The following is a 20,682-nucleotide window of genomic DNA, read 5'->3' as shown; positions in this document are numbered from 1 at the left end:
TTCCTTCAGCCAGTGCTTTCCATTTAGGTGAAGGGCTGAAACCAAACAACCAGCAGGAACCCACACCAGCAGATTCTTCTGCCACTACCCAGCCTTAATGCAATGGTGGGCACTGGGGGCTCCTTCGTAGGGAACAGTAACAGCAGCCAAGCCCTGGGCATCTCCAAGGGACTCTATGTGGACCCCCAGCACTGGGAGACAAATCCCTCATTTTGTTGGCACAGCCTCCTGGTGAGGTGGAGAGCACTTCCAGAGTGGTGCTGAGACCCCTCAGCACCAGCCAAGCGTCCATTCCTCCAATCCAGCAGCAGGTTTTGCCCAGTGATGCTCCCACCAGCTGAGCACGTCAGGAAGCACCGCCTGGCCCCGAGCCACGAGGGTTAGTGCTGCATGATGGAGGATGAACTCACGAGCCCAAAGCTTCATTTTATTGCAATAAAGAAAATCGAGTAATGACAAGCCAAGGGGTGAGCGACGGGGTAATGGGCGAGCTGCCACGGAGCAAAGCCAAAGGAGACCCTCTCCTCCTGCTCTTTGCCTTCCTCCACTCCCCACCCGCTCATGGTGGCCTGTGGAAGTGCCAGACTGGGCCGGGAGAGCTGTCGGACAAAGCTGTCACCGAAGGACTAATTCATGGGCAATTCACAATTTATGCTCAGCCTTTCAGCCCCGTTGCTTCCTCCAGCTACAGCAGTTAATGACAGCCCCCCCTGCCCAGCCCAGCTCTGTACCTGCCCAGCCAGACTGCACCACTCCTCTGAACTCCCCACATCATCAATACTGCATTAACAGCAGTTGTTACAGTCACCACTAAGGAATATTGCCAAGTACAGTGCATTTGCTTTTATGGCAAGAAGAAAATGGTCCTGCCTGCACAGACACTCCCCCCCAGACCTCCAGCACAGCTCTGCTCCAAGGAAAGCCTTGCAACAGGATAGGTGAAACCCTGATGTTCACTGACAGGGTGAAGTGGTGCCCCCAAGGCAGGTTTGGTTGAGCTTGGACAAGCTGAATTTCATGGCACCACAGCCTTGACCCTATAAACAACCCAGGCAAGCTCAGGTGACCACTTACCTTAAATCTCCTGTCCCTCTCAGAAGCAGGGCCCTAAAGCAGAGTTGAAGAAGCGTTTGGATGATCCTCTGGGGCACAGGGTGTGACTCTTGGGGATGGTCCTGTGCAGGGATGAGGGCTGGACTGGATGATCCCTGTGAGTCTCTTCCAACTCAGCACCTTCTGTGGTCCTTTGAAGAGTATCCCAATGTGTCCCAAAGCAGTACATGCAGAAACATGGGAATGCTGGCAGAATTCATGGTGAAAACCCAGCTCCACTGCCTCCCAGATTGTTTTATCCAGGATGCTTCTTGAACCGGAACCACAGAAATAATTTCCCAGTGAGAAACTCAGATCTTCAGGTGCAACCCAGGTATCCATCCTAATTCAATTTTCCCGAAGAAACAGAGTGTACCAGGACAATCAGAAAAGCAATATGCAGTTTGCCTCAGATGCCTCACCGCAGACCTAACGGGAGAACCACAAATGAGACATCCTCCCCCACACCAAAACGAGCTTTCAGTGAGCCCACCCCCACAACACAGATTAATAAATAGGCAGACGGTTTGTGTCAAAAATCCCAGATCCAAATTCCCTTAGAGATGGGGGAGAATGGAATGAGAACACACTTTGTAACTGCTACAAAATGCACCAAAATTCAAAGGGTTTGAGAGAGGATTTGATCCTCCCTCTCCCCTGCCATTTGTGTGCGCTTCCAATTTCACTCCCACTGAGGCATCCAGATGGACAAACAAGAAGCTAATAAGCTTGGGCTATCACTAGCTTACTGCGACAATCACAGTAGGCCTGGTCTACCAAGGAGAAGGACCACAGTGAGATCATCTACCATGGATCCTGCAACGGAGAACTCTCCTCTTGTCTCGAGCCTTCCCCTCTAAATGGGATAATGGCACTGCCAGGCTTCCACAGACCTTGGGAGGATGGGGGAACACACTCAGCGTGGGAGCTGCTCAGGCACTGTGATCACAGGAGCCGGGCTGGACTTTCACCCAAGCAGCGCATTAAACATAAAAGAGAAGTCACCATGGATGTTAATATATAGCATCAGGATTTATCCCTCCCTCCTGCTCCCAGTATCATGTGACAACATTAATTAAACGTGTTTCTGACCCTGCTGCGCTTCTTTAAATATTTGCCATTCTCCACAAGCACTGTTTGGTTAATGAAATGAAATTAATGAGCTCATTAGATTGTGCTGTAATCTTTCAGATGCGAGCCCGGCGCTCGGAATCACCGCTCCCTTTCTCCGCTCTCGTGCTTTAACTCAACACATTCAGCTCCAGAAGCAGGAGCTGAACAGAGGAGTAATCAATTAACAGGGCAGCCAGCCACGGGAAGGGGAAGGAGGGAAGACCAAGGCCAACGAGGCGCAGCTCACTAACTTTCCCACGGGAGCCGATCCCGGGATTCCGGGCGGTCGCTGGCACATAGCTTTGTTTGGCGGATGCTTCACCAAGGTGAAGATCAGCTACAGGAGCTGAATCCATGGCTACACCCACCCCGGTCTGCGTGTGAAAGCCAACAGACCCTGGCAAAGAAGAGCTGGGCTTTAAAACTTCTTCTTACCGGCAGCCCCGGGAGTGGTGAAAGGGAAGGGGCCTCACTCCAAACCAGCAGAGGCCACGGGGTTTTCCCCCACCACTCTGATCTCCAAATCTCCTCCTCGAGCATCGTAGGGAGGAAAGCACTCATGGCCTACATCCCTCCATCCAGGCAACTCCCCACACTCACTTTGATAATTACTTGCCCTAATTCCACCCATTCTAACACAAAACCCCTCCGGCATCCAGCCTTTCCCACGTTTTCCCCCAGCCCAGAGCGGTGTTTGCATCTTGGTGCCCACTGGTGAAATTAAACCCTGAGAGCAGCAAATGAGGCTTTTTGCCTTCAGGCTGCACCACCTCACCAGGCGAGCACAATTCCCACCTTTTTATTTGGAGCAGGAAGGATTCTCCCCAGAGCAGTGCTCCGTTTTCCTATTGTCTTGTGAAGCTTCATCAAAGAATTAACTCAGATCAAAGAGTCTCCACAGCAGCACAAAATCCCCCGATGGGGAGGAAAAGAAGGAGGGGGGTGGACAATAAGACAAAAAACGCTTGAGTAAATCTCTTTCCAAGAAAGCAAATAGGTGTAGTTCTGCATGCACATGAGCCCCACAGTTCAGAGCCTGGGTTAGCTATGGTGACTCCTAATAGCACCAGAGGAATTCAGGGTAGGAAATGTATGCAAATCAAATTCTCTCCATGGCTGTACTCACCAACATATGGGATCTCCAAGCTATATCAAGCTTTGCAATTTACCTTTTAGCCCAAAAGTCACACGATGCTGAACTGGGCCTGCTGGGATAAAACAAGGGGGTGATGAGCACAAACCAGGGGGAGCAAGAGGAAAGCATTCCTACAGTGAGACACTGAAAAATCTTCAGGTCAAGAAAAAGGAAGTGATAGCCCAAGTCCCCACAAAAACCTTGGGGAATGCAATGCCACGGTCACTATTGCAGAGCACGTAAGAAAAACATCTTTCTGCTCACGGGGAGCAGGACTAAAGCTGCAAAGCCCAAATTAGCTGTGTTTCCACACTCATCCATTGCACCACCACTCCCCACACCCAAAAGATGCTCTCAGAGGACTCTTGAACCATGCCCCCTCTGTATCTGAAAAAATTATCACGTTAGCTTGAAAAAGAGCCAGAATCATCTCTAACTGCTTGCCCAAGTGGGTATCACACCAAAAAGCCAGGCTCTGAGCTAAAATATCTCCAGGTCAGCCAAGTCTTTCACCACCCTTCATGTCCATGGCTCAGACTCCTTCAGTGAGGTTTGACTTTCCTCTTGTTTAAACGATCCGAACATCACTGCCTTCAGTGAGTGATGATTAAAGCAGAGGAGAAAAGCACAGCTATCATTTATCCAGGACCTTGGAGGGGCTGCAAAAAATACTGGCAGGGCCAGAAAGTGGAGGAATGGACATCAAGGGCAGCAGAGAGGATAAATAAGGAGGCCAGGCTGACCTCTCCCTCCCACTCCGCCTGCAGGGAGGAGCTGCAGACACCAGGGCAGGGAGGACTAGAGAGGGAGAGATCACTTCAGGCAGCAGGTATCACACAGGAGATGATGCACAGAGGATGAGCAGGTAACTGAGGATGGCAGGGATGGAGTTACCACAGCTCTTGGACAACTCTTGCCAGATCTCTGATGGGTTTTCCACCAGCAAACTCAGCAGCAATGATGTGGGAGATTCAACAAGGGCACATGGGCAGGACACCCTCAGAGATGGTATTGGCTGAGAAGTTACTCCAAAAGCTAAGAGAAGTTAGTCTTTCCACCTCAGGACTCCACAAACTGGTCACCACATTCATACACATATCCCTGGGCTGCACAGCTGGATCCTGCCTTCCATCTCCCTCCAGAGGCAGCCATCTGCAAAAATGAGGTATCTCCAAGCTCCCAGAGCAAATATTGCTCTTTGCCAGCTGTGGAGCACACACCAACAGTGACACAGAGCCTGGCAAGCAGGCCAGCAAGCTGGGTTATACACCTGGAAGGGTTCAACACCTGAATCCATTTTCAACGAGCCAGCACCAGCCCTTCCACCCATCCCTTGTGTGGGCTTGGGGTCCCTGCACCATCCACACAGAGCTCCTGTGACCTGTGTCTTCATCCTGGCTTAGCTGGTGTAAGCACTGCTGCTTCCACTGGACTGGTTTATTCAGAATGGGTGAACAAATCTTCCATCTTGTCTAAAAATCAACTCAAAATTCAGATTCTGGCTCAAAACCAGCCTCATAACAGCCTGGTTATGCTTTAGTCAGCCCAGCCCCTACAGCAAGAGAGAATGAATGCCCATGTCCCCATATGCCCCACACACCTCACAGGCCCCACAAGCCCTCTAGGTTCTACAGACCTCATGGCCCCATAGGCCCTATAAACCCCATACACCCTCTAGGCCCTATAAACATCACAGCCCCACAGGCCCTATAAGCACTGTGGGCCTCTGGAGTCCCTCAGGGTCCCTGGGAGTGTCTGTTGGCAGATGACTTGGCCCTCCCACCTTGCCCTTAGTTCTTCCAAGGGGCAGTGCCCATGGACAGGGACCTGCAGGATGCAGGGATGCGAGGCAGCCCATGCAGGAGGTGCCTTTGTGCACCTGGAAGCGGAGCCGAACCCCACGGGGCGGGTTTGGGAACACGTCCTGACAAATGCAACTGCATTTCCGAAGTGTATTTATATCTTATCTGGGCTGTTTACCCATATGTTCAATAAATCATTATTCATTATCTGATAAGGTGCTCGCAGTGAATTCCTGAGCCAGGCGTACAGTTAGCACAGAGCGGGATGCACTGGGAATACAGATGGAAAAATAAATAGAGCATCCGTCTCCAGCCAGGCTGCCGTGCCACCAGGGGATGTGGTGACACTGCCAGCCATGGCACCAAAGCTTGGGTCACCCAGCCTGCTGGGCTGGGGACAACAGGCCTGTGTTATGCAGAACAGCTCCTTTTCAGTTAATTACACGTCTGAGATCCCTTCTGATGACAGAAGTGACATTACAAAGCCAGCCGTGTTTCCTCTCTTCTGCACCACATTCATCTCTGCCCTGCCCAGAACCCCAGGACAGCCAAGCAGAGACAGACTCTGCTGCTCTTCAGCACCCACAGAAACCCTGCAAAAACCTCAGCCTGGGAGCAATGAGGGAAAAACAGGGAGTTTAGGTCTGAGACAGCTTGAACAGACAGGAAAACTCTCGTTTGTGCTGTCTGTGGCCCAGCATAAAACCAGAGGAGCAAGATTAAAGCAAATCCAGAGGCTTCTCTAACCCTGTCCTCTCCTTTAGTCTGTTCCAGCATGAAATGCAGAGATGGGAAGCACCGAGAGATGTTGCTCGATGGCACGTGGACCCAACTCCTCCTCTCTCCCCTTTGATGCTCCCTCCAACACCAGGAACCCAAAGTGGCCCCATTTAGGCCAGGCAAAGTTTTACCATGGCTTTCAAAACACCCATGGCCTCTCTCACATCTCACATCCAAGGCTTAGCTGCATTGGATGGGTATTTCCACAGGGAATAAGGGCGAGAAGGTGGAGGGAAAGGGTGGGGAGTCAGGTTTGAGTCATGTGAAAACCAGCTCCAGCACATCTTAAAAACAGGCTACAGGGAAGTGTGACATCCAATTTCTTGGGAAGGGGAGGCAGAACAGTAATTAAATTTTCTGATCTTGTTAGCCAATTTCTCCAATCACTGCCCCTGAACTGGAGAAGGGGAAGGGAGAGGGGAGACGTTTGCGTCAGCGACGGTTGTGAGGGAAATTAGGTTTTCACGGATTATTGGGTTAGTTCCACTTCTCCCACTTTTTAATTTATTTGTCTGTATGAGCTGCCGAGCTGAAAGGCCGAGAAATTCCCCCCCCCCTTTTTTTTTTTTTAATTAAAATCTGTAGTTTTGGAAGATGAAAACTTTGAAAGGGGAGGGAAGACTGTAACAATACAACCATGTCAGCCAAAATCTGTTTCTCTCCCAAACTTTCGCTAATCCCTCTTCAAAACAAGAACCTAATAAGATCTCCCATTAGAACTCCAGATAGCCTTTGGATACTTTTACAGAAGGAAAAAAAATTATCAATTCACTTTTTTCTGTATTAAAAAAGAGCAGAACTTACTTCTTACTGCTACTTGTAGGTTGAACTGTGGGTTCTTCCTTTTTTTTTTTTTTTTAATTTTCCCTTAATGCCACAAAAGAAATTTAAGAATTGCTGCCTGTGCAACCCTTTGCCTCTATTATTTCTCAAAAGACAGTAACACTGCCCCTCTTTCCAATTTCTTTAGAAACAGAAAGAGAAGACTAAAATGTGCCTGTGGGCAGTGTTCAAGTAAATTATCTGTATGATTATTTCCAACCGCCTGGTGAGTGGTTTCCTAGGAACAATGCCAAGGGGCTCTTTCGTTTAAGGTTTCTGAATTTGGGATAAAAGAGAAACAATGTAGTTCACACAGTGCCCGGACTTGCAGTTTCATGAAAGCTTTAGAAAGTATGTATGGCTACACAGATCATCATTAGCTGAGGGATGCTTGCAAAGGTCTCTGGGAAGCCAACAAAACTGGAAATAATAGTTTATGGAAAACAGAAAGCATAGCTGCTGTAGGAAAGAGCTGGGGAAAGTGCTGGTCCTACAATCATTAAGGTTGGAAAAGATCTCCAAGATCATCAAGTCCAACCTGCAACCAAATACCACCGTGCCCACTAAGCCACATTTCCAAGTGCCACATCTATTTGTTTTTTGAATATCTCACAGGGATGGGGACTCCACCACTTCCCTGGGCAGCCCCTTCCAACCTGGACCTCTCACGGCACAACTTGAGGCCACTTCCCCTCGTCCAGTCATTGGCATCCTGCAATAACCAGGAGGGGTGTATCAATAGACTGGTTGGGATCAGGAGCCTGTGGGATCATTTCCCACACCAGAGCAGCAATGGCCAAGCCCTGTGAGCTGACCCAGCTTGTAGACTGTGCTCTCTGAGTTACAGATGAGTCTTTTGCCTCCTGGGTGACTTTAAGTCTAGACCAGAAGAGCCTCCTTTAAGGTCTGCCTGTCCCTCCCCGGAACGGTTGGTTCTGAAGGCAGGAATCACTCTGCCAGTACAGTTGCCCAGGTCAGCCAGATGGAATGTATTCCCACAGGCTGCCCTGCTGCCCGTTCAACCCATGAAAGATCTGTACAGGAACACTCAAGGCTTGTCACTGAGCACAGCACACAAGAGCCATCTGTTCTTCAGGCCACCTACATGTCTTCTTCAGCTTCCAGCTCTCCTCTAGTCCAAGAGACATCATGACCTTCATGGCACTGGGTTATTTGTTCCTATACTGAACCCAGGTATGACAGAATCACAGAATGTGCTGAGCTGGAAGGGACCCACAAGGACCATCCAGTCCAACCCTCAGCCCTGCACAGGAACATCCCCAGGAGTCACCCCCTGTGCCCCAGAGGACCATCCAAACCCTCCTGGAGCTCTGGTAGCCTTGGGGCTGTGCCCACTGCCCTGGGGAGCCTGGTCAGTGCCCAACCACCCTCGGGGAGAAGAACCTTCTCCTGAGATCCAACCTGAGCCTGCCCTGACACAGCTCCAGCCATTCCCTGGGTGCTGTCCCTGGTTCCCCCAGAGCAGAGCTCAGTCCCTGCCCCTCCTCTGCCCCTCTCAGGGCAGTTGTACGAGCCCATAAGAAAACAATGCAGGGAGCAGAGGAGGTGCCAGGGTTAAGCTTGGAGCTCTGCTGTCATTCAGCAATCCTTTGTGCTTCTCTCAGCCAGTTTGACTCACAGCTGTCAGGAGCTCACTGCTCACCTTCACCCCATCACCTGAACTCCCCCTTGGGGTGGGACCTTGTCAAGGGTGTTTGGAAAGCAGGGCTAGGCTGTTTCTCTCCCCTTTATCCACTCAATGTTGGGCATCACATCCACCCACCACGCTGCCCGTGAGGGAGACCAACACCCACTCACACTGCCTGTTCACAGGCAAACCACATTCATACCTGGGAGCTGTCACAGGGAGGTACCCATGGATGAGAAACCACAGCTGGGATACTGAAGAGCCCAAGCCAACATCATACAGACCTTCTGACCAGCTCAGTACAAAGGCCCAGATTTATCCCACCCAAGTTCAATTATATACAGAGTCTAGTCCATTTTCCTCGGAGAACGGAGGTGATTCACCCCCAGGCAGTGGCAGAGGCTTCTACCTGCAGAGCTGGCCAGAAGTAAATTCTTGAAAGGCTTTAAGCAAAGCAAAATGCACACAAAAGCAGCACCCTGTTCTTCCTTCCCAATCAGGCTAAGAACTCTGGCTGGAGCCCTGATTAGGATCCTCATTATGGATGAGCTCCAAGCTGACCCGCCCTCATCAGGCTTTGCACTTTGGAAAAAGCTAATTCCGATGGCAGCGAAGAGGAAGGGAATTTAGGCTGCTCTGCCATGACCCAGACTTCACAGCCATTCAAAAGGAACAGCAACAGCCATTAAAAACTTCACTCCATCCACTGAAGAGGCTCATAAAGAGAGTGTGAATTCACAGAGCAGTGGCTCAGAAAGCCCATTCCCTGCCTGTCCCACAGACTGCCTTTGTCTGAAATATGGAATAAAAGGGAGGTTCATATTTTACTTCAGACTCGTTTCACTCTTCCCTTTTTTTCTCTGCGGGCTGACTAAAGAGGAAGTGATTTATCAGAGGAAAACAAGGGAAGTGGTTCTAATTAATTGGCCATAACCGTTACAGCTGTACTGGCATCCAGCAAACACAGGGCAACAGTGCCGAGACAGAGATGCAGTACCACTGAAAATTCCACAATAATCCTGCTTCGAGCCAGAAAAAAATTAACTTTTTGCCCTGACAGTGCTGGTAGAGACACCTTTACAAGGCTCCTGGCACCTGAGCTGTCACTTTACACCCACAGTCAGCAGCAGAGGGGAACTGAAGGGTGTTTTCCCAGATTGAACCTCTGCTTGCAAACCCTCTGTTGCATCTCCAGAAAGGGCTCAGAGTTCATTTTCACATCAGTGTAAGTTCAGGGTGTAGGCAGCAAATGTAGTTTAAGAAATCTCAACTCCAAGCCCAGGATGAGAAGCTTTAACAAAAGCTAAAGCCCCTCACTCCATCAGACCCTGATACCTGTGACACACTGAAAAACACCATCTCACAACTGGGAGGAGAACATGGGCCTCCTGGTGCACTGCAGAGCCCAGGGGAAAACAGAAAGGCTATTTTGTGTCCAGAAACAAATGTGTTTGTTCTGCTTTCAGCAACATTATAGCCCAGAGAAGGGGCCCCCGGGGAGCAATAGATCATACAGTGCAGGTGCCTGGCTTTAGCAGGGGGAAACTCTCCAGCTTTCCTAACTGCGTGTGCCAGAAGTTCTGTATCCAAAGTTCATCTTGACCTCAGAGGGCTGCTCCCCAGGAGGAAACAAAGCCTGGGCATAATCGGAACAGGCTCATAATTAAAAGCACTTTAGCCTTCTATGAGCTCCCAGATCACAGATCTGTGGTGGGAGAAGCTGTTTCCATTTTCCCTCATTACACATGGAGCTATGGTAAGGAACAGCCTGGCATGGGCCTGATGTTTGCAGAAAGGGCAGCCCTGCTACAATCCCACAAGGTTACCCCCCCCCTTGTGAGTCCCTGCAGGGGGATTTTTATGGGTAGAAGGTGTGGGGAGCAGCTAACCAGGACAGCCTTTTAATACTGGAATCAAGTAAGAGTGGGGGGAAATGTGTAAAAATCAAATAAGGATGAGCATTCCCATTTACCCCGGAGGCATTCTGCCCTAAAAACCAGGAAGAAAGCCAGGCTCTGGCAAGTCTCTCACAGGAGAGGACACTGTAGCTCACAGAGCGTGATAAGCTCCAGCTTGTGTAACAAGTCAAAAAACAAAGACACTAATATTTGCCCAGTACTTAGCACTGAGCTGGGTTATTCTGAGCCATAGGAGATTAACACAAACAGATTGCTTTGTGGACTCACCACTTACCCACGTCCCCAGGCAGACATTCCTCTGCGTGCTTCGCTAAAGGTCTCGGGATGTGAACCTGCACGCAGCAGAGCTGCTCTAAAAGGCCCCTGTTTCCTCTCCACCCGGGATCCAGGCAAGCTCAACCTTTCCCAGGGAGCCTCTCTGGTCATCTGTTCCACCTGGGACCACGGTGGCTGCAGGGCTTCGTGTCTCCAACTCCCAGGGCAGCCTGATGTCTTCGGGAGGCAGTGGACCCCTCTTCCAGCCAAGAGTCTCAGGAATTCCCAGGAGTTACTCATTTGCAAAACAATTTCTGTGCCTTTTGGCAGTTTCTGCTGTGCCAGTTGGAAAAGCAGCAGCCAACCAAAAGCAAAGGCCACTGTACCTGGCTGGTGGGGTGGGATGTTTCTGCAGGGATGCAGGTGCTGCAGGATCCGTGGGGAAGAGAGGAGCTTCCTTCAAATGGAAGAACCCCAGGCAAGTGCTGAGGACACTGGCACAACCACCACAGCCTATGCTGTGCCAGCTCGAGAAAGAGACTTCAAAACAGCTGGGGCTGGGGGGGAGAAGATAAAAATAATAATTAAAAAAAGGAATAATCACTGCTCCCCTTCAGGGAGAGCCCATGGCACCCTGTGTTGTCCAACTGGTGTTGTATCAGGATGCAACACACAAATTACCACCTGTCACCACTCCAGTTCCCTGATTTCCAGGGACAGCCCAGCAATGACTCCAGAGGCATCACCATGGCACAGAGGGACAGGGGACAAAGGGACAGTCAGGGGCAGACACGTGAGGAATGCTCAAGGAATAGGCAGGATGGGGCTGCACTGGTGTTTGGAAAACAGTGATTTACTCCAGAACTGGGAGACCAAAAACAGCATAAAACAAGCTGAAGGACAAGCACTCCTGTAGGGGTGAAGCAGCTCCACATTGCCAGCTCAGGAGCAGGGGATGGAGACCTTGTCTAGGCAGAGCAGTAGTGCACAATGTTAAGCAGATATTAGACAAAACCCATTGCTTTTGGACATGGCAGACAGGCCATGTTTCAGACAGGTGCAGAGAGGAAAGTATTTAATCCCCTTTTCCACACAAAACTCTAACTCAGTGCCTCTGTTGACCCCTCTGGGGAGAAGCAACTGGCCTGTTACCAAACCCAAAGTATCCAAGTCACAGATCAACTTATACAGAGGGACGGGGGCTGAACAGAAGTCAGGAATACCATGACTGGCTGCTCCTCTGCTTCTGCAGCAGGATGGGGCAGCAACTGCTTCTGCCAGGGACACTCTGTGTCCAGAGGCAGAGACTCCACCACCAATCTGAAGACCTGAGGTCAAAGCTGGCACCGCTCTGGAGCCTCAGCTGGAGGGGATGTGAAGCGCTGAGGAAGGTGCTGACGGCTGGGCCGTGCTCCTGTGTTTGTACAGCTGGGCCCAGCATGCTGCTGAACGGCTGCCGGGGGGAAGGGGAGACCTTTTAGCACGGGATGTTCGTTGGGATGCTCATTCCTCATCTGTCGAGCTCCAGGCAGAGGTTTCGATCACTCAAGTGTACACTTGAGACAGCACCTGGGGAGGCCTCATCACCCCATGCACAGGGAGGGAAGACAAGCTCTGCCAAGATCTTGTTCTTGCTCCTCATAGCAAACAACGCAGTTCAGCCACGCTGGGATGACTGCTAGGAAATAAGGAGCCAAGCACACTAAAGTTGTGCTTTCCTGGGCTGTGAGCAGGCTTTGAACCCACAGCCTTCACTAGGCAATGGTGACCTTCAGTTTAAGTTCCCACCGTGTTGCCCTCTCCATGCCAGCCCTTGCAAGGCTGGGATTTCAAACAAGCAAATCCCAACTCCGGCCCACAGGTCCCTTTACACAGAGGGCAGGAGGAGTTCAGGTTCAAGAACCATGTAATGGGAATGCAGACCAGTTTCTTGCATCCCATCCCTGCCTGCAGCTCAGTATGCAGGTCCCAGGACGAGCCAACCACACAAGGGTCCTCCAGCACAGGGAAGGCCCCATTCCTTCCCAAAGAAAGCAGTTTTGGAAAGGATTTGAAGATTGCTCTCATGCTAGAAAACAACCTTGAGCTGTCAGGTGGTGGCACGAGGACACATCAAGATGTGAAGGTTCCTGTTCCAAAGGCACTGGACAAGGATGGACCACAGACATTCATCCAGCTCTCTGCTCACACCAGGCTGCTCTCCCAGCATCTGAAGCAGCACAATAGTGTCAGCCACAGGTACACACGCTCCTGAGAAGCAACTGGAAGTTATGCAAGGCTCTGCTGTGACAAAATTAAACCACTGGGGCTCAGACTCCCACCAAAAAAAAAAAAAAAAAAAGTTCAAGCATCAGATGTACCCTGGGTAACCAAGTCCTTGACCTGCACGCCCCTCACTCCAGCAGAGCCTCTGCTGTGTAGCAACATGACTGCTATCACTGCTTGCATGCTGCAAGCACTCACGAGAAACCACCCTCGTGGTGAGCAAGGGTCTGGCCTGCATGATATAAGCAAGAAGAAGCTGCTCCCAAGCTCCAGGAGCACATGAACAGGCAGGAAATTGGTGACAGACCTCCAGGACCTTGTACTGCAAGGAATCATGCTTTGCTCCTCTTCATCAGCTCCCGCTGATTGTGCTGCTCAGAGGACCCTCGAGGAGTGGCCCAATCAAATCTCACCCAGCATCGCTTATTTTTTGAAAGGTTTTAGGCATTTAATCAAATTTTTGATCTTCCACTTTTCAAGCATTTTCCCAAGTTCCTGGAGGCTTTCATTTCACCCTCACTGCCCCAGCAGAAGGGTGCATTTTCACCTGCCACAAGCCAAGCACGGCCCTGAGCAAACTCTTTACACGGGATTTTATAGACAGCAAGTAGGGAAGGTGCAGGATCTCCCAGTCTGATGCACATTTATAGCTTTCTAAAACATCTTTTCAGGACCTGCTTATATCAGCCCAGCTGTGGTTATCAAAATACACAAGCCACAAGGAGAAATACATTTAACTTCAGCTATCTGGGAAGCAAATGAGTGCACACAGCAGAGGAGCGTGATGCAGTTTGTCTGGGGAATCTCATATTATAGTCCACAGAGATTAGATACTGAAAACCTAAATCCCAGAACCAGCTTATTCCCAACCTCTAATGAGGAAATAGGATCCCACCCCGTGCTCAATTTTCTGTTACATGCACCACCACCAGTGCTGGCAGTGTTATCCTCCAGCCTGACACTTCCTTATCAGACTTCTCTCTGTGCAATCACTGAGCTGGAACTAAGAACAGTTCAGCTGTAAGGAACCTACAACCATCATCCAGTCCAAGAGCCTGACCCAAAGTTAAAACATGACCTTAAGGGCCTTGTCCAAACACCTCTTAAACACTGACAGGCTTGAGGCATCAACCACCTCTCCAGGAAGGTTGTTCCAGTGCTTGACCACCCATATTCAACTCCCTGAACATCCTTTCCAACTGATGTGACCCAGAACTGCACACTGCACTCAAGGGGAGGCCACCAATGCTAAATACAGAGGTTTACTCACCTCTTTTGACCTCTTGGCTACTCCTGAGCTGCCAACCAGCACCCCCAGATCCCTTTCTGCAGGGCTGCTCTCCAGCCATCCCTGTCCCAATTTATACTTAGAACTGCAAGTTCTCTTGTCTTTCAGCACCTCCCAGTTTAACACCATCAGCAAACTCACTAATGGTGCATTCAGCTCCTGTACCCAGATCCCTGATAAAAACACTGAACACAACTGGGCAGGACTTTCCCTTTGTGAATCCATGCTGACTGTGCCTGCTGCCTTCATTGCCCTTTAAATGCCTTCAATAGTGCCCAGTGTGATCTTCTCCATTTTATTTTTCTGCTGTTAGACTAACAGGTCTGTAAGGCTCCTGGGTCTTCCCTCCTTGTAAACTGGAAAAATGCTGGGTGGTTTCCAGTCAGATGGGACCTCCCCAGACTCCCAAGGCCTTTGGTAAAAGATTGAGAAGGATCCTACTGTGATATCCACTAGCTCTTTCTGTTCTCTGGGGTGAATCCCATCCACACCTGTGGACTTATGGACAACTGACCATAACTTGCAGCTTTTAATGTGAGGGGTTGGTTGATCTGCCCTTGGTGAGAGCTCTTGCACAGATTCCTCCTCTTCTATCCCATCATGTCCTTTGCCTACCATTCCCAGAGCATCACACCTGTTCTGTGCAGGTGGTTGAGAGGGCAAGGAGGGGGTTCCTCTCACAGCTGCATGCAGGAACTTGCTTCCACCCTTCCCTATCCCTCCTAACACTGCCTTCATCCAGACACAAAACCTGCTGGACCCCCCATGCTCAGCTTGTGTAGCAGAGATGGCAAAGCACAGCTCCATCATCTCCATCCCTTGGATGACCCTCATTCTCCCACCTGCTCCAGGAAGAGCAGCTCCTCTCCCTGTGCACACGGGGGAAAGAGGGTGGGCTCACAGCACACGGAATTCCTGGGCTTTGTGTGCTCAGTCCCTGTGGCAGGACACACCTCCCCATCCCACACTACCACCCACAGAAGAAACACTGATTTTTCTTCTGTCTAGGAAAATCTGGAAGCTTTCCTAACCTGCAGTCAAACAGGCAGCAGAACAGTGTCCCCAGAAAGGTGGTTTAGGGCGCTATTGATAGACCTGTTTTAAAAACAACGTGAAATACAATAGGGAAGCTCATCCCTGGGCAATCTCCATGGACTACAGCAGGCCCAGCAAGATACAGCCAGAATTTGTGGACACTGAGTGCTATGAAGAGCAAAGCCCTGACTCTGCAAGGTGTCCTTGGAGCCCTATTATTTGTGATTAATAAGGCATGATGCAAACACTTAGTTAAATCGGATTAGATCAATAGTACACCATGAATCACTTCTATAGGTTTCCCATAATATTTATACACACTGCAGTTATCAGCAAGACTCTCCTGTAAAATTGTCCCTGTTGAAATTTATTTGAAAAAGTACCTTTTATACTCTATTAAAAAAAAAGCAAGCTGACTTTTTTATTCTCTCGCAGAGCCGAACTTACCAGGCGAAAGCTCGGGGAGCAGCATGTGGCTTTGCAAAACAAACATTTGGAGACTGTGCTGCCTGTTTTATCACCTCCTGGAATGGGAATTCCACCTCTATCCCTGTTCCTCCTCAGCCCCTCAACCACACGCACCGGAAAAGAAATTCCTTCGCTGTCTGTGGGTTGCTGTTGGGAGGACACAAGCAGGAGTGTGACAGGTAGAGAGGGGTGGAAAAGCCAGCAGGGCTTCCACACTGGATCAGTGATGGCAAAAAACCCCACCATGGCAGAGACTTTCAGAGGGTTTCAGAAATTCTTTGTGCACTAAATCAAGGCAGCGAATTTACAGCAAATTAATGAAACTAATTTTCTGACTGGAATCATCATCTGTGAATTATCATGTCTTTACTCATTAAATAAATTATCTGTGTCTTCCAAGACATTACGAACGCACCATAAATTACAGCCCTTCATAAATAATTTGCTTTTTGCCTGGGTTTAAATATAGAGGGAGAATAAAGTGAGGGGAAGAGAAGAATGCAAGAGATGAGGGAAGCAAAGAGGCAAAAAAAAGAAAGCACAAAGAGAAGGGAAGTGGCTGAAACAGAGAATGACATGGGCAAAGAGAGGAAAAAAAACATGTGAAAATGGAGACACTGATGTGTCCAGCTCAGAGGGGAAGGAAATGAGGAAGGAAAGAGGAAACAAGGGGATGAAAGAGGACAGGCAGGACAAATAGCCCTGTGCAATATTCCAGGTCGGTGTTAATTGTGACTCAGTGAACGCGGCAGGAAATGAACCGTTAATACCCAACCCCGCTCGTGACTTTTATAAATGATTTCATTCCCCTGGAGCTTGTTCCGTGTCAATGAGTACAAACACTCTGCCCAACACATCTCTGAGGAGGGATGCCAGTGAGGCAAACACACTTTGTCATGCAGCAGTGACAACATTTACTGAAAGGGGCCCCAGAACTTGTAAATGACAACAGAACCCACGGTTTACTTGTCAAACAGGGGCAAAGGAACAGCACGTGGACTTCTGCTGTGAGATCCCTGCTGCAGGCTGTGCCAAAGCCTGATGCCATCCCTGCTCTGTCTCTCATCTGGCACAGCTCAAGGGCACATTGCTGAGAAATGCAGCACCTGCACACAGATGAAGCCTCCTTGGGACAAGAAGGTGACTCAGCAGTGCAGACCACGTTCCCTCACCCAGCAGGATTTCTGAGCAGGGATCACCCGGGACAGCAGTACCAATCACCTTGCTAAGCATCACAGCACCACAGAACAGCCTGGGCTGGGAGGGACCCACAAGGATCATCAAGTCCAACTCCCAGCCCTGCACAGGCACCCCAAGAACAATTACAACTTTTTCTCAGAGGCTGCAGAAGTACCAGCTAAACTGATGTCCACAGAGCGACCAGAACAGCTTCTTCCTCAGTCAGACCCTTGGCTACTTCTAGTTTCCTCCCTCAATTCTAATGCCAACAGGACTGATACAGATGGGCATCATCTCTTGCACCCCCTTCCAGCCACAGTGAGAGAAATGAACTCAAATCCTGTGAGGAGCAGGGTTTGGTGCCTGTTTGCCTGCACACTGGGAGAGCCACTCTGCATGGAGAGCATTCCCAACGTGCAAGCCCCTTGTCCTGAAAACCACAAGCTCTGGTTTAGGGACATTTCTGAGAAGCTGGACAAAATTTGGCAGCCACAATGGTGGTGAAGAGGAAATCTCTTGGTCTTTCCCATGGGACACAGCAGAGCCACGTGGCTTCTACCAGCAGATGTGAGCTCATCTGAGAGGGCCAGAAGTCACACAGGAAAACCAGGAACAACTCCAAGCCAAGCATTTTGCTTCTTGGTGGAACTCATTAGCTCAGCACTGGAGAACTGAAGCCACAATGACTTTTTTCTGGCCAGCTCAGAGCACAGGCACACATCTGCCCTCAAACCCTTACGTGGCCATTCCCCCTCTGAGCCTCCCAAGCCAGCTGTGGTTCACGCCCTTGCTTGGTGACGCTCAGTCTCCTGTCCTCCATCCCAGGGTTTGGCTGTGTCAGCTCAGGGACCAGGCTGGGTCACAGCAGCTGGCTCACCTCTGGCCTCCCAGCTCCCAGAAGGGTGTTTCTGCAGGAAGCTGGAGGGTGGCCAGTTCTAGGAGCTCTTGGAGAACGAGCACAATGGCAGCTGTTTCCTATTTGGAAGTGAAGGGCTCTGATCTCAGCCCATGCAAGTCACTAGTCAGGACCAAAGGAATGTTTCCCCTCCTCTTCCAAGTCAAAACCCAGCCTGGGGTACACGTAGGCTCAGAAATTCTGCTCTCCAACTGTCAGGTCTGCTGATTACCAGGTAACAGCAACACAAAGGCAACAACAACGTGAAGCCACGGCAGGGTAAGACCCAGAAGACACAACATCAGTCCAAGAAAACATCTCTGGGAAACCCTTGGCTCTGTGACAGCACCCATGGCCTTACCACAGTTACAGAACAGACTAGGAGGGACCTCAGAGATCATCTCATCCCAACCCACTGCCATGGGCAGGGACACCTCCCACTAAGCCAGGTTTGTCCAAGCCCTGTCCAAACCTCTGGGCTTGGGTTTAACAAGTCCATCTGAAAGACCTGATTTTGAGAGCCCACCAGCTGTATTTGAAGTAAAACTATAGAGGCAGAGCAATGTGGTCTTTGGTGCCAAAGGGCCTCCCTGCTGTGAACACTGGAGCCAATGTACAACATTTCTGTACATCCTTCCCAGCACCAGCAAGTTTCCTGCTGACTCAAGTGCCTTCTGCTCTCACCTGCAGGTGCTGACCTCCCTGTGTCATGCACAGGACATTCCTAGGCTTGAACCACTTTGGCATGGCCTGTCCCACTGTTCAGTGTTATCCAGTTTGAGGCTGGAAATGGTTTCCCCCAGCTCCTTTCACCATTAGCACAGCAGCCTGCCAAGGCTCCAAGAGCAGCAGCAGCAGGGGCTGGTGCCAAATTCACCACCTCAAGTCCCTACTTGGGGATCCTGGATGCCAAATCAAGCCATTTGGGTGGTCAACAAGTTCCTGAGCAATGCATCCAGTAAATAGGAGACAGGAGAGGAGGGAAAAAAGAACAACAGAAACATCATCTAGCAGGAAAAATGACATAACTCGACCTCATCACTTCTGGGGGAGAATTTATGTGGAGGAGTGGCTTCCACCCATTCCCCACAGCTCCCCACCCTGCCTGCTCACACCTCTGAGCAGAGGGGCTGCTGCAGAGTGACATCCTCCTGCAGGACCCAGCTCTTCCCTCATCTCCAGCAGCCTTCCCCAGCAGAACAGTGCTCATACGGCATCATATAAACTAGGGAAAAAAAACCCTTTCTTTTCTCTGTCCACAACATCCACAGGGTCACATCACACAGGCTTTTCACACCTCTTAAACAGCACAATTCCCTCCTGCTTCCAACTTGGCTGCTTCTCAAAGAGATGACCCCAAACACTGTGCAAGCTGCAGTATAACCTGAGCCTGCCCTTCCCATCCTTTCCACCCCTGATGCCAGCAGAACACCTCCACTCCAGCTGCTCTTCCCAGAGGTGTCCAGCCCAAACTCTCACATCCTCCTTTCCCCACGCTGCCCTGATGTTCCTGCACTCAGCCAGCCCTCAAGGGAGGTGATATTTCACCAACTCAAATAACTCAGAATGGAGGCTGCCTTGTAATGGAAAAGCCTTTCCAAAATCACTTGGAAACTGTTATGGGAAAGGACCAGAGTAGCCAGCCTGGATCCCACCACCTCCCTGCAGCCAGCATCATCCCTGGAAATATTTACCTCCCTCTTCCTTGGGTAAAGGACTGTTCTCTTTCTGTACACTGCCCAAGGACTCTGCAGATGACTTTTTCCACCGCCAGCTCAGACTCTTTTGAAACCCCATTCAAAAGAGGGGATTTTCCATCAGTTCCTGAAGCAACAAGTGAGTCCAGCCAAGTGTGAAGCAGGTCACTCTCCTCCCTCACAGCTTTCCACACCATGTGTTTCGTGTCAGGAGCGTGACAGGAGCCGGCCCCGGGGGCGTTGGAGGAGCAGCTGCCGCAGCCTTTGTTCGCCTGCCCCGGCTCTCGAGCCAGCACACATCTGCCCCACAGCAGGCACACCATCCCTTCCTCCCAATCCACCAGGATGGAGAGCCAGAGATTTATGTACTCCGTGATTTTTATGTGCTCTCAAGGAGGCTGCGGAGGGGAAACGCCGCCGCTCACAAAAGCCTCCATCTGTGAGTTTATTTATCCGTGCTGGGAAGGCTGTTTATTCTGTTTCTGGGTGGAAACTACACTGGGATCGCAGCTTAATTGTATTGTTTGTTGAATTAATTGCTCTGTTTGATCGGCCTTTCTCCCATAATGCCTGGGAATAGAATGGTTTTGCTGCCATGTGGGAATGGAGAAGGTTGAAGCTGTTTCTCCCTGGCAGACGAACACAGCCAGCACGCAGCAAGCAAGAGGGGCTGGTCTGGGGACAGCACGACTTGCCTGATGCAAGTATTGTTGCAGAGGGTGTTCCATGAGGTTTGGTATCCTGGGAAAAGGGTATGGGCCAAAGGCAGAGAAGCATATGGGTGCATAGGATACAGGGTTGGTCTTTTGCTTCTTTTTTCAGCTGATACCTGCCCAGCCAAGAGAAAGGACCTGCTGCCAAGGGTCACCACACACTGACTGGTGGCCTCTAATCTCCTCTCCTGCAATGAGAATGAACACTGTGGATTTTCCAGGTCAGCCTCAGCATTATTTTCATATTGGAACATTTTTTCACTTCACTTTCATTCCCAGCTTTCCCCCCACCACCACTCCTTTTCTTTTCCCCTTCACGTTTCACCAGCAAACATCCATCTCAAAAGAACCCCAGCTTGCTTCTCACTCCTTTTTTCCGCTTCCACAATCACAGCCCTCAACTTTTTAGGTTTCATTCCTGCCTCTCCCACTTCCCACACACACTTCCTTCTGCCCGCTGGCCCTTCCAATGAAACACAATAACGAGCAGCCGAGTCCGACGTGGCATTTCCCACACACACACTTCTTCACTTCCCCTCTTTCTCTCTGCAAAGTGAAACCAGAATCAGGACTCCC

This window comes from Lepidothrix coronata, unplaced genomic scaffold (genome assembly GCF_001604755.1).
Source record: "Lepidothrix coronata isolate B3197 unplaced genomic scaffold, Lepidothrix_coronata-1.0 Scaffold125, whole genome shotgun sequence".
Taxonomy (NCBI): Eukaryota; Metazoa; Chordata; class Aves; order Passeriformes; family Pipridae; genus Lepidothrix; species Lepidothrix coronata.
The sequence above is the reverse complement of the archived record's forward strand: the minus strand, read 5'-3'. Positions refer to the sequence as shown.